The 11,822-nt window shown below is 31.8% G+C and overlaps 1 protein-coding gene across 2 annotated transcripts in view; it reads right to left on the bottom strand.

Moving 5' to 3' along the window:
• LOC111714751 (sodium-dependent nutrient amino acid transporter 1) overlaps nucleotides 1-4,790 on the bottom strand; it is a 14,897-nt gene extending 10,107 nt beyond the window's left edge. The window contains exon 1 of one of the 2 annotated variants that reach the window (XM_023489934.1): nucleotides 4,683-4,790. The gene's annotated coding sequence lies outside the window, so the exon portion shown is untranslated. Of the gene's footprint in view, nucleotides 1-2,471; nucleotides 2,496-4,682 lie in introns of those variants that run through there. The other variant, XM_023489935.1, reaches the window with a different exon arrangement.
• Nucleotides 4,791-11,822: the final 7,032 nt, after the last annotated feature.

The following is an 11,822-nucleotide window of genomic DNA, read 5'->3' as shown; positions in this document are numbered from 1 at the left end:
GACAATAATATGATTTTATGCGACAATAATATGATTTTATGCGACAATAATATGATTTTATGCGACAATAATGTGATTTTATGCAACAATAATATGATTTTATGCGACAATAATATGATTTTATGCGACAATGATATGATTTTTAAAAAGTTACTAGCATTGCTTTTGGAACCTTTTCTTTGGAACAGTTTAAAAAATTCAATAGAATTATTACAAATAGTTTTTAAATATGTGCTCTTATTAGATGTATACTGTGACACTGTGCACCACTATGCGACATTAATTATACAACTTTGTGACCTCGTATTTCCTTTAGTTTTTTCATTATACGCATCCATATAAGTTTGAGAAAATTTATCAGAAATTCAAAAAATGTTTGGTCTTCTCTTCTCCGAAACTCTTCATTAAGGGAATTACGATTGAAAATATTTGAGATCGAGTTCTTTTATGAAATTTTCTTTACTTTGACGCGCGTATTTTAGATCTAGTTCTTTCATGAAATTTACTTTACTTTGACGCGCGTATTGAACTATGTTAGAAAAAATCTAACAAACTTTGATATTATTTGGTCTCGACTTTTAAAAATATAGTAATCAGAATGCTAGAATCAGAATGCTAGAATCAGAATGCTAGAATCAGAATGCTATAACTAGAATTCCTATTGACAGGAATAACAAACTTAATGATCTATTTCTGAATGACATATCTATTACATCGACAGATATGTCACTTTTACACATTTATATTTAACACTAGGCTTACAGGGCGCTTAGCGCCCATCTTCTATTTCAATTGTTAACATTTTCTCTTTGAATACATTGAAAAACAAAGCCAAAAAAATAGTTTGCTGATTTTGTAAAAAATAGTTCGTGGATTTTCAATTTTAATGAAAATCGAATTTTGTTGGAGACAAATTTTTGAAATTTTGATCATTCATAGACCTTCCCTGGGGTCATGTGAGGTCCCACACAAAATTTGGCTCCGATTGGTACAGCCGTTTTGACATTTATTGGATACAAACATACACACACCCAGACAAACAGACATGCAAAGTAGGCTTTTATCTATTTCAATTGTGAACATTTTCTCTTTGAATAATACATTGTAAAAGAAAAACAAAAAAGTTAGCAGATTCTATAATATAATTCGTGGATTTTCAAACTTTAATTAAAATCGAGTTATGTTAGACAAATTTTTGAAATTTTGATATCTATAAACCTTCCTATGAGAAATCCCACACAACATTTTGGGCTCCATCAGTTTAGCCGTTTTGACGTTTATTAGGTACAAACAGACAAGCAAATTTATATAAATAGATAGATGGAAAAGTTAAAAAATACAAGTTTTGCGGTGTGTCATTGAAATTAAAATCTTTTTAAAAAGTTGGTTTAAAATGCGGAACTACGTCACTACGTGAGTGTCCGCGTAATACTTCATACTTACATAATGATGATATCAGAGCTTGTCGGGGACTGAAGTGCATTGAATGATCCAGGTTTACATTATATGTTATAATTAAGAAATAATAAACCTAGGTTTATGTTATTTCATGTTTTCAACCGAGTTTTTAAACAATACATTGTTCAGATTTAATTGTGCCGAGCTATAGCCAGGGGGAGAATCAGAACAAGAAAAACAACTAAAAAATACAATCAAAGCAATTTTTTCTCTGAACTCTAAACTTGTTTAACCCTGTCATATTACTAAACTCATGTCGTAGACCTTTGATATTTTAAACTAAGGATTTCATCAGGTTGAGTTAGAGGCAAGTGTTCAATTCAATGTCATTAAAACCTCATAAATGGTGTTGGTTGTAATATTATTAGAAACAAGACTTTTTGGAAAACCCAATGAAATGCAAATAAATTATCTTGAAATGAAAAATCTCCTGTAAGAGGTCCTACCTATAATTCTTAAGAAATTAGAATATAAATACTTCAATTTCATAAAAAGTGGGGGGGGGGGGGGGGGCTAGAGCCTTGAATGTATTTCTTCATCTTTTTCAATGATTTCGCTGAATTGGTTTCGGATTAAAGGATAAAAAGATAATAAACATTTATTGTCTATTTTACAGAGAAGTTTTAGAATTTTTATAAATTTGTTTTCATTTTTTTAGAAACTTTTTTTTTATTTTGTATTGAACAGAATATTCATACAAGCAAGAACAAATTATTACATTTATAAAAAAAGATTAATTCACAATTGATTTTCCCTTACATATTGTAAATCAGTGACTATAAAACTTGAAGGACCTGTCAGGTAATGTATAGACTTGAAGGACCTGTCAGGTAATGTATAGACTTGAAGGGCCTGTCAGGTAATGTTTAGACTTGAAGGACCTGTCAGGTAATTTATAGACTTGAAGGACCTGTCAGGTAATGTATAGACTTGAAGGGCCTGTCAGGTAATGTTTAGACTTGAAGGACCTGTCAGGTAATGTATAGACTTGCATGCCCAATTCACAATAGTACCTTAATCTTACTATTTGAACAACAACATGAGGAAGATACGTCCCGACGTTTTACTTTCTGAAAAAGTGTTTAACTCAGTTTCATTATTTGTTTTTGCTGCACAAATTAGCGAGTCACTTTTACAGAAAACCTCCGATTTGAAATCAATGAATAAAGGATACAGGCGTGACTTGGGCATACAAATTTTTAAAGAGAAAGTCACTGTAATTCTGTTGCTTCAATTGAATATAAAAATGCAGTAGACCCACCAAAGTTTCTTCAAAATTATATATAGCTAAGTCACAAAAACTTAAGAATGCGCGAGTGTTAAGCTATATCTTAAAATTTGTGTTAAAAAATGATTAGGGTTAAATTAAACTTAATTTAAGTCACGAGCGGCATTAAAGCTGAAACTTTACATTTAAACTGAAACTAAATATTTAAGCTGTAACTTGTTGTTCTATAGTTTTAGGCTCACCAGGAAAACTAAAATGAAATTTTTTCATAAAATTCTCACATTAGAATGAATAAATAAGTGTTTCTAGTTTACTGATGGCAGAATTTATAAATATTAAATAGGAAAAGAGAGAAATGAAAATTTTCTTTTAAGTAAATTGTTCTTGACAGTGTAGAGTTTAAAATATGTATAACATCTTCATTTTATCTTTATCTCATCATCCTTTCCTTCCTTACATTCTACCCTTCTTTACATTCTAACCTTCCTTACATTTTACCCTTCCTTATATTCTTCTCTTGCTTACATTCTACCCTTCCTTACATTCTACCCTTCCTTACATTCTACCCTTCCTTACATTCTTCGCTTCCTTACATTCTACCCTTCCTTATATTCTATCCTTCCTTACATTCTTATCTTCCTTACAATCTACCCTTCCTTACATTCTACCCTTCCTTGCATTCTACCCTTCCTTACATTCTACCCTTGCTTACATTCTACCCTTCCTTACATTCTACCCTTCCTTATATTCTTCCCTTGCTTACATTTTACCCTTCCTTACATTCTACCCTTCCTTACATTCTTCCCTTCCTTACATTCTACCCTTCCTTACATTCTATCCTTCTTTACATTCTACCCATCCTTACATTCTATCCTTCCTTAAATTCTTCTCTTCCTTACATTCTACCCTTCCTTACATTCTACACTTCCTTACATTCTACCCTTCCTTACATTCTACCCTTCCTTACATTCTGCCCTTCCTTACATTCTACCCTTCCTTACATTCTACCCTTCATTACATTCTTCCCTTCCTTACATTCTATCCTACCCTACATTCTACCCTTCCTTACATTCTATCCTTCCTTACATTCTACCCTTCTTTACATTCTACCCTTCCTTACATTCTACCCTTCTTTCAACTAACCTATCTACAGTCGTTTAGTCTTTTATTCTCATTTTATCAGATTCTAACTTCCGCCCCCCCCCTTCCACTCTTTTTCCCTTTTTTCTTACCCCCCACTCCCCCCTTCATTAACTGAGATTTACCGAAGTTTCCTGTTATTAGTGCGTTTAATAACTAAGGTGGAGCAAAAATTGCTTATTTGTTTGAATTCATGAAATTGCAGAGAATTGCAAAGTTCTACAGGAACTTAACTAAACACAAGTCAAGGAATATGTGGAAAAAATGTAGAATATATTTTGTTAATACTTGTTAAAAATCATTAACACAATTAATAGATTAGGGGAACTTGAGACCAAAAAATATCTTTAAACCCATAAAAAATATTATCATATTAGTTTTATATTTGTGTTTAAGGAAAGGTTCTCGAAAATGTGATAAAAGAAATGAAGAGCTTTGTTAATTAGTTAATTATCATCTTATATTCAGGATCCCCCCTCGATCAATCCTCCCCACCTCCAACCCTAATAAGAAGTGATATAAATCTTTCGTTATCAAAATTGTTAATGAAAAATATGAATTTATTTCAAAATAAATTTATTACGTTAAAGGTTTTTTACGAATAACTGGTTGATTTTAAAAAAAAGCAGTTAGTAAACAGTGAAATAAACATTATGCATTGTCAAGGTAAATTGTTATTGTTTTTATAATAATTATTTCTAGCAGTCATAATACTCATTACGTGTCAGTAAAATGTGATTCCCCAACTATACCCCCCCCCCTCCCCCGACATATTAGCCCCTTTGGTTCCTTTGATTTTCATTATCTATCGCATAAATTCACAGTGTTTCGTAGATTTTTAATGACGCAAATTCACCTGAAAATCCTGGTTCTTATGAAATACGTATTCACTGCTTTAGCACAAGAATTAAACTGCCGGGCTGTAGGGTTTTCCCACACCGTCAACCCTATAGGCAGTTGAACAGGCAGTATACAGGCAGTATATATGTGTATAATACTGTAACCTTTCCATGTTTGGTTCTAAATATTACCGGTTTTACAAGGAAAATAGGATTAAATCTACCTAACTGGATATTGGATAATTCTAATCTTTAATTAGAATATTATTTAAAGAAATATATTAAGGTGGGTCTAGAGAAATTGATAGAAGGGGATGGGAAAGGAGAAGGATATGGGTAAGAAGTGAAAGAGAAGGAAAAGGAAGAGTATAAAAATGGAGAGAGAAGGAAGAGTTTAAAAGAAGAAGGAAGGATAGAAAGGAAAAGAAAGGGAGAAGGAAGGGTAGAAAGGAAGAGAAAGGGAGAAGGAAGGGTAGAAAGGAGCAGAGAAGGAAGGGTAGAAAGGAGGAGAGAAGGAAGTGTAGAAAGGAGGAGAGAAGGAGATGAAAGTGTAGAAAGGAGGAGGGAAGGAGATGAAAGGGTAGAAAGGAGGAGAGAAGAAAGGGGAGAAAGAAGGATAGAAGGAGATGAAAGGGTAGAAAGGAGCAGAGAACAAGACTGAAGAGGAGAATAAGAAAAATAATTGAATAGAAAGCCGGAGGAACAGAAAACAAAACGAGGGATGAATGATAAAAATCAAGATTAGGATGAGAGAGAGGAGAAGGTGAAGGGAAAGAAGAGAGGGAGAAGAAAGTTTAAGGTGGAGAGGGTATGAGAAGGGAAAAAGAGAGGAAATAAACGGTTAGTGTAGAGAGGGAAAGAAGCGAAGAATAAGAAGAGGGGGGGCTCTGAAAGTTGATTCAGCAGAGGAAACGTACGTACGTTATTAAATTTTCGGGGATTCCCCGAATTTCATTTCTAGATCTCTAACGTTTTCTTTGCATGGAAAGCTTTTAATTGATTTTTTTTATTAAATTTATCAAGAACCAGTTTTATCTGATTAAATACAGAAACAGTTTTCATTAGAATTCGTTGCTTATTTTTCATCCAATTACAAGTTTAACTGGATATTGTTAGTAAGAAATGCGTCAATTATAATGTTTTTTTTAATGATATGCTTCAGAAGAGGAGGGGAGGAGGGGGGATATGGCGTATACAGGATTTCGTCAGGGGGAGGGGGCTTAATTTGTTTTCTTTCCAGGGGGCTCACTTGTTGGGACCTGAAACCCTGTTGAAGCCATAAATTTAACATATTAAGGGGGGGGGGGGGTAAGAAAAAAAACCCCCCCCCCCCCATAATTACACCAGTGCAGTGGGGTAGCATCATTCCTTGTATATGTGGCTTATGTAATTATTATAAGTGCAGACACAAACAAATACGACACACACAATTACAACAAATGGACGATGTTTGACCCCTAGTTCCCTAAGCGACCACTCCTACTATTTAATGTGTCTGGGTAAAATACGGTCTGAAACCAGATATTTGGAATATACCGTTATCAACATTAACTTGAAATAATAAGCAAAATAATTTATATTTAAAAAATTCTCACAATTATGTTAAATTTATGAACATTTTTTGGTTAGCCTTTTATCTTTGCGTTTTTTCTTGTCTTATTTTGTATAGCTATACTGTTAGTGCTAAATGATAATGTACAGGGTGTCCCACGAAACATGACAGTAAGCAAGACGAATTGAAAGTCGTCTTTGAACTTTGAATTTATTTGTGACATTCAGTCGTTCACCTGCTTTCAAATGAATGATTGTTGAAACAATAACCACAAAATTCTTCTCGTCCTGGTATTTCTAAAATTTATTTTATTTAATAAAGCCTAAATTTTCAAGATCTGTATGAAGTTATTCATATCTCCAGTAATATTAACAACACAAAAAAGACAGACCACAATTTAGAAAAGCTTAGTCTAAGGGTATTTTGTGATTATTAACTCTAAAATTTAACTTCCAAAATTAGTTTTACTACTAATTAATACAATCTATTATTTTGAATGGGTAAATTCTGCCATAAATGTATATTAAATGGGACAAGAAAGAAAAAAGTTTACAGCTGCTGGTATTAAGTCTCATTCTTTTTTTGTAACCCTGTAGGTCGAAGAGTAATTCTTCTTCTAACTGATCAACTGATAACATTAAAAATATTCAGCATGGCAAAAGCATGATAACCTTGTGCAAATGTACTTTTAATATCTAGTGCAGTAAAATTAAGGAGATTGAGGAAAACAATTAATTCTACAATGTAATAAAAAAGAAAAATAACTTACTTCTTATTCCTCCAACAAACTGAAATATTTTAAGATTACCAACGGAAATATACAGTGAAACCCTTAATAACGAATACATCGGAAGAATTTATCAAATGTCGTCTTGACAATTTTTCAATGAGTTTTATACTTCGTTACGTAAATTTTAGTATTTGCGAAAATAAGTAAATAGCCATAAATATACGGAAACAGTTTTAAAGAGTTCCATATAATTATTTAATTTTAAAACTAAATATCGGCAACATTCCATTATCAGAAAGTGAAGAATACGACATTTGATGAATTCTTTCGACGTATTTGTTATTAAGGGTTTCACTGTACATAAAAAATTGTTTACGTTGACCCCTTGTAATCCTTGTAATCAAAAGCAGTGAGTAATTCACTTTTAAACCAAATTCTTGGAACAAAATTATTTTTTTGGATTCCCCAAACCACATTAATTGTATTTTCACGGCAATATTTTCTTCTAAAAATCTAAATGTTCATTTAACGATGTTTTCATTCAGAGAAATCAATTTAAAATCATTGAAGATCCGTAGCGTTTCATTTTACAGCCAGACCTTGAACGAACCATTTAAAAATTGAACGTTAAAATATTTTTGGAAACCACCCTTACCTTCTACTTAACGAAATTTAAAAGCAGTTTTAACTCATTAAAAAATATCAACTCTTTAATTTAGATTGATTTCTTAAAATGAACAGCGTTTTATTACAATTCAAAATATTTAAAGAAAATTAGGTCTGATATTTCTGGTTGTTAAGGACTGTGGACTTAATTTTGGCCTACTTTGGAATAGTTTCAAGTCCGATTCACAAAGGTACCCTATTTGGAAGAGTTATAAGTCTGATTCACAAAGGTACCCTATTTATAAGAGTTATAAGTCCGATTCACAATGGTACCCTATTGTCGGAGCAAAATTGACGCGGTCATTCTCGTTTTTCTATCTGAAAATAGACTATTTTCAATCAAATTATTCTCTATAAAAGCTGCTTATGGATTAGTGAATCTAAGAAAAGGAAGGAAATACATGGAGCAGAATATCTTTTTTTTCTAAACAAAAATATTACGATTTTTACTTGACTGTTGATGGGATAAATGGCTAACTTAAAATTACACCGTTCCTTCAAATTTACTCGATGGAGCGTGAAATATACGTTTGTTTAATTTCTTATATTTAAGTTTTTGCAGTATTTTATTGTTGTTGAAAAAGAAAATTAACCGGAAACTAACAATTTAGGAAAAAATTGTAAAAACTCGCAGAGTCCTTGTTTCACATCGAGATCTCTATTTATCTATCCAGGGGGTTTAACCATAGAGAATGATTCCAATGAGAGTGGGAGGGGGGAGGGGGGTTCTAAAGGGTAATAATTCAAATGAATTCAATTTGCCAATAGCTATTTGCTTAAACCTTTTCTGTCTCGTAGAGTTCAGACTTCTTAGAAACATGATGTTTCACATTCGATTTATTGCATATCTTTCTCAATTCTTGTAATTCTAAATGACCTTTGACCATAACCAACCTTCTGGACAAGTAATCAATTTCCTAACAAATCCAAACCGCAGTGCGCCTGCTTAATATAAAAATAAAAAAACTCAACATTTTTTAATAACTTGATTGGCATTTGTATCACTCATGTCTATGGCTACAAAAAAGAATTAGTGGGTTGATGAAACTTTTTATAGAACTCTGAATCTATATGCNTTCTTTTATTATATTATCTGGATTCTGACTGATAAGCTTATGGTAGACAGTTTCTGATTCACATTTAATTGAGAAATCGTCGACAATAAAAATCTCCATCATATCAAGATTCAAAATTTCATCCAATTTTTCTCAAAAAATAATCTTCCTTAAACAACTGATCATCATTCTGTGAAACACTTATTAAGATCAGGAAACTATTCTGTGGAATACATTTTCATCAATTGGCTAAAAAACGAATCAATGAGAGAAAATGGGATTTTAGGAAATATTTTATTTAAATATCTCTCATAAATTCGAATCCCTGCAATGCCCATTGTATAGTGCAAAGGATCAATGGAGTAAAGAAAGTACCCCCCAATTTATTTTTGTAAATATGAAGACGATAAACATAGATTCAGTCTTATCCATTTTTAATCTATAAGACAGGGTCGACTTTTTCAGAATTTATTGGCAAAATTCTTATCAATGTATACTTGAGAGCATGAGACCTTTAAACCTCAGCGAATATTTAATTAGCAATTTTGACAATTCAAAAACAGTAACCACTGTACGGAATTTGTCCTAGTCTTTAAGTATTTACATTCATGATTCTCTTACAAAGAAAATCAGTCTTTTTCCAAAACATTTTTAATCCCTATATCTGTCCCACACAATTTTGTAGACATTTGATACTTAAATCTATTATTTCTGTAAGATGACTCAAAGGACTTAGGTTTACACAATCAGGTTTCAAAGATGTAGAGATCAGATAACTCAGAACCATTTTTACTTATTTACCAATTAATAAACAACAATTAAAATATATTCATTGCATAACCTTTAGTTTGTAAAATTTAAATATTTTAATAAAAACTATTAAAAGTATGTCCACAAAGGATTTCTAATTCCTTTTAAAATTTGCAACCCAATGTCGTAGATTTAGCCACATATTATATGTAAATTCTGTTATCAAAATATCTATTTTAGAAATATATCAAAGGTTTACGCCATCAGGTTAAAAACATAAAGGTATTAGAAAATTCGAATTAGTGGCAAAGACTCAACTCCAAAGTGTGCTAAAAATTGAAAAGAGTACATTGGCTCTCACCGTTTACCAAACCCACAGCATTAAAGTAATCATTAAAATAAATTGTTTACATGAATTCACGAATCAATGAAAAATCAAATTTTTTGGCTGAAAATTTTTGAATTTTGAATTGTTGGATTTAAAGTTTTGATATGTTCTGTCATGTAATAAAATGTGTGAATCATCGCGCGGCAAGCACGCGAGTAAATAATAATAACAAAATCCCCTTCACTTTAAACTTTTTTCTAAATTTAATTTATTTTAATTTAAAATTGTTGTCCAATTTAACAAAAAACAGAGTTCCTAGTGTCGATAATTTTTTGGAAATATTTATATATAAATATCAATTTGTATTTTTTAACACTCCCAGGCCGATTCACCGGGGGGGGGGGGTTATGAAACCCCTGTATGATTGGTAAGAAAACGTGGCAAAAAAGTGTGGGTTAACTGTAAAAAACGAATAACCCCGGGGTACACATGGATCTACTGAACTCATCATACGCAAACAGCTAATACAGCTAATACATTATAGTTACGTTATTTTTACTCTGGTCAGCAAGGAAATTCACAAAAAAAACATTAACTTTTGACGAACTTTTGATCTTTATTCATAACATAGTTAAAAATCATGTAAAATCAGAATTTAAAGTTTTTTTAAAACACGTATGAATTTTTATTTAAAATTCATACATTTTTCGTCGTATTTATAATAATGCTCACATTAATTTCTTTTTTGAGTGGCTTGCCGACAACGCTGGCATTTATTGGCAAATATGTAAAATGTCTAAGGTATTTGTTCAAATTCTTCAATAGATGACGTGATTCATTTGGATAAAACTGACAATATTAAAATACCCTCTCCCTCCCTCCTTCAATCAAAATGTATACAATCATGCATTTCAAAGGAAAAAGGTGTGTCCAGTGTCCAAGGCTAGTTCCATAGAGAAAATATAATTACAGAACTCCCAGTATTCTTTTTGTAATGACACATCTCTCCAGTGATCTCCTAAATATATTGTAAGTGAAGGACAATCTTCGTAATCTATCGGATGAATAAAAATTTAAAAAGTTCAGACATTTTTAATTCTGTACTTCCGTTGCTTGACTTGCTTTGCCCTTAGTACATATATTCGGACCCATGACCCTTCATTTATAAAGTTGCAAGTCTGATTAAAAGCTTTGATTGAGCAATAAAGAATGAGATATCAATGTTTTTAACTTTGAAAATTGGTTATTTTCATTTGAGGTTTCTCTTCAATTGTGACTTACACATTTATGCGTCAGCAACAACCGAGGTAAGTGTGAGTATTTGACACTTTTTACAATCAATGCAGACTCTATAGATCTTGAGCATCTCTGGATAAACCCATCAAACTTCAGACCTTCAGCACCATAAAAAAATGTGCTGAACAAACACTTGAGCAACTTTATAGTTTTACAGTATAGAACATTTGAATCAGAGTTTTTACTGTGTGATTCAACATCTTCTCATTATAAAATGGTTGAGGCCCTCACTATTTACACTTTCTGTTCTTTTGTATTCATTAAGGAAGACGACTTAAAGGTCCTTTTTATTTTCTAATCCGAATTTTTTTTTATAAAATCAAAATTTTATTATTTTTTTTTGATTGATTGAACAGTTATAACCTCAATCATGCTTTTTTTGGGGTCTTTTTTTCCTTTTTTATTAAAACTTGTTGTTGAGCAAACTGGAAATAAAATATTTAGTAATATATTTAAATATCTTATTATGTTCAACCGAATTTAAAATATTTCAGATTCACCTATTTAGTTTTACTCTTAGAAGGTAAAGGTTGGGAAAGATGACGAGTATGGCTTTTCACGCCATTTTCAGGGAAATGAAGGTGAAAGTGATTATTTGTGAATAGTGATAGTCCCAGCGAAAAAATTGTGAGTTAACAACCAGATACGGGACACGACTATAACGGCAAGGCATCAGAGCTAGCCTTAGCTTTGTGGTTGCAGCTGAGATTTTTATTAACCTAGGGCTAATTTGAATTTCTCAATTTTGACTACTTATTAATATGTTTTGTTGACTAATTC

Source organism: Eurytemora carolleeae, unplaced genomic scaffold (genome assembly GCF_000591075.1).
Source record: "Eurytemora carolleeae unplaced genomic scaffold, Eaff_2.0 scaffold1641, whole genome shotgun sequence".
Lineage (NCBI taxonomy): Eukaryota > Metazoa > Arthropoda > Copepoda > Calanoida > Temoridae > Eurytemora > Eurytemora carolleeae.
Note: the sequence above shows the minus strand (reverse complement) of the source record. Positions and strands in the feature narration are given on the sequence as shown.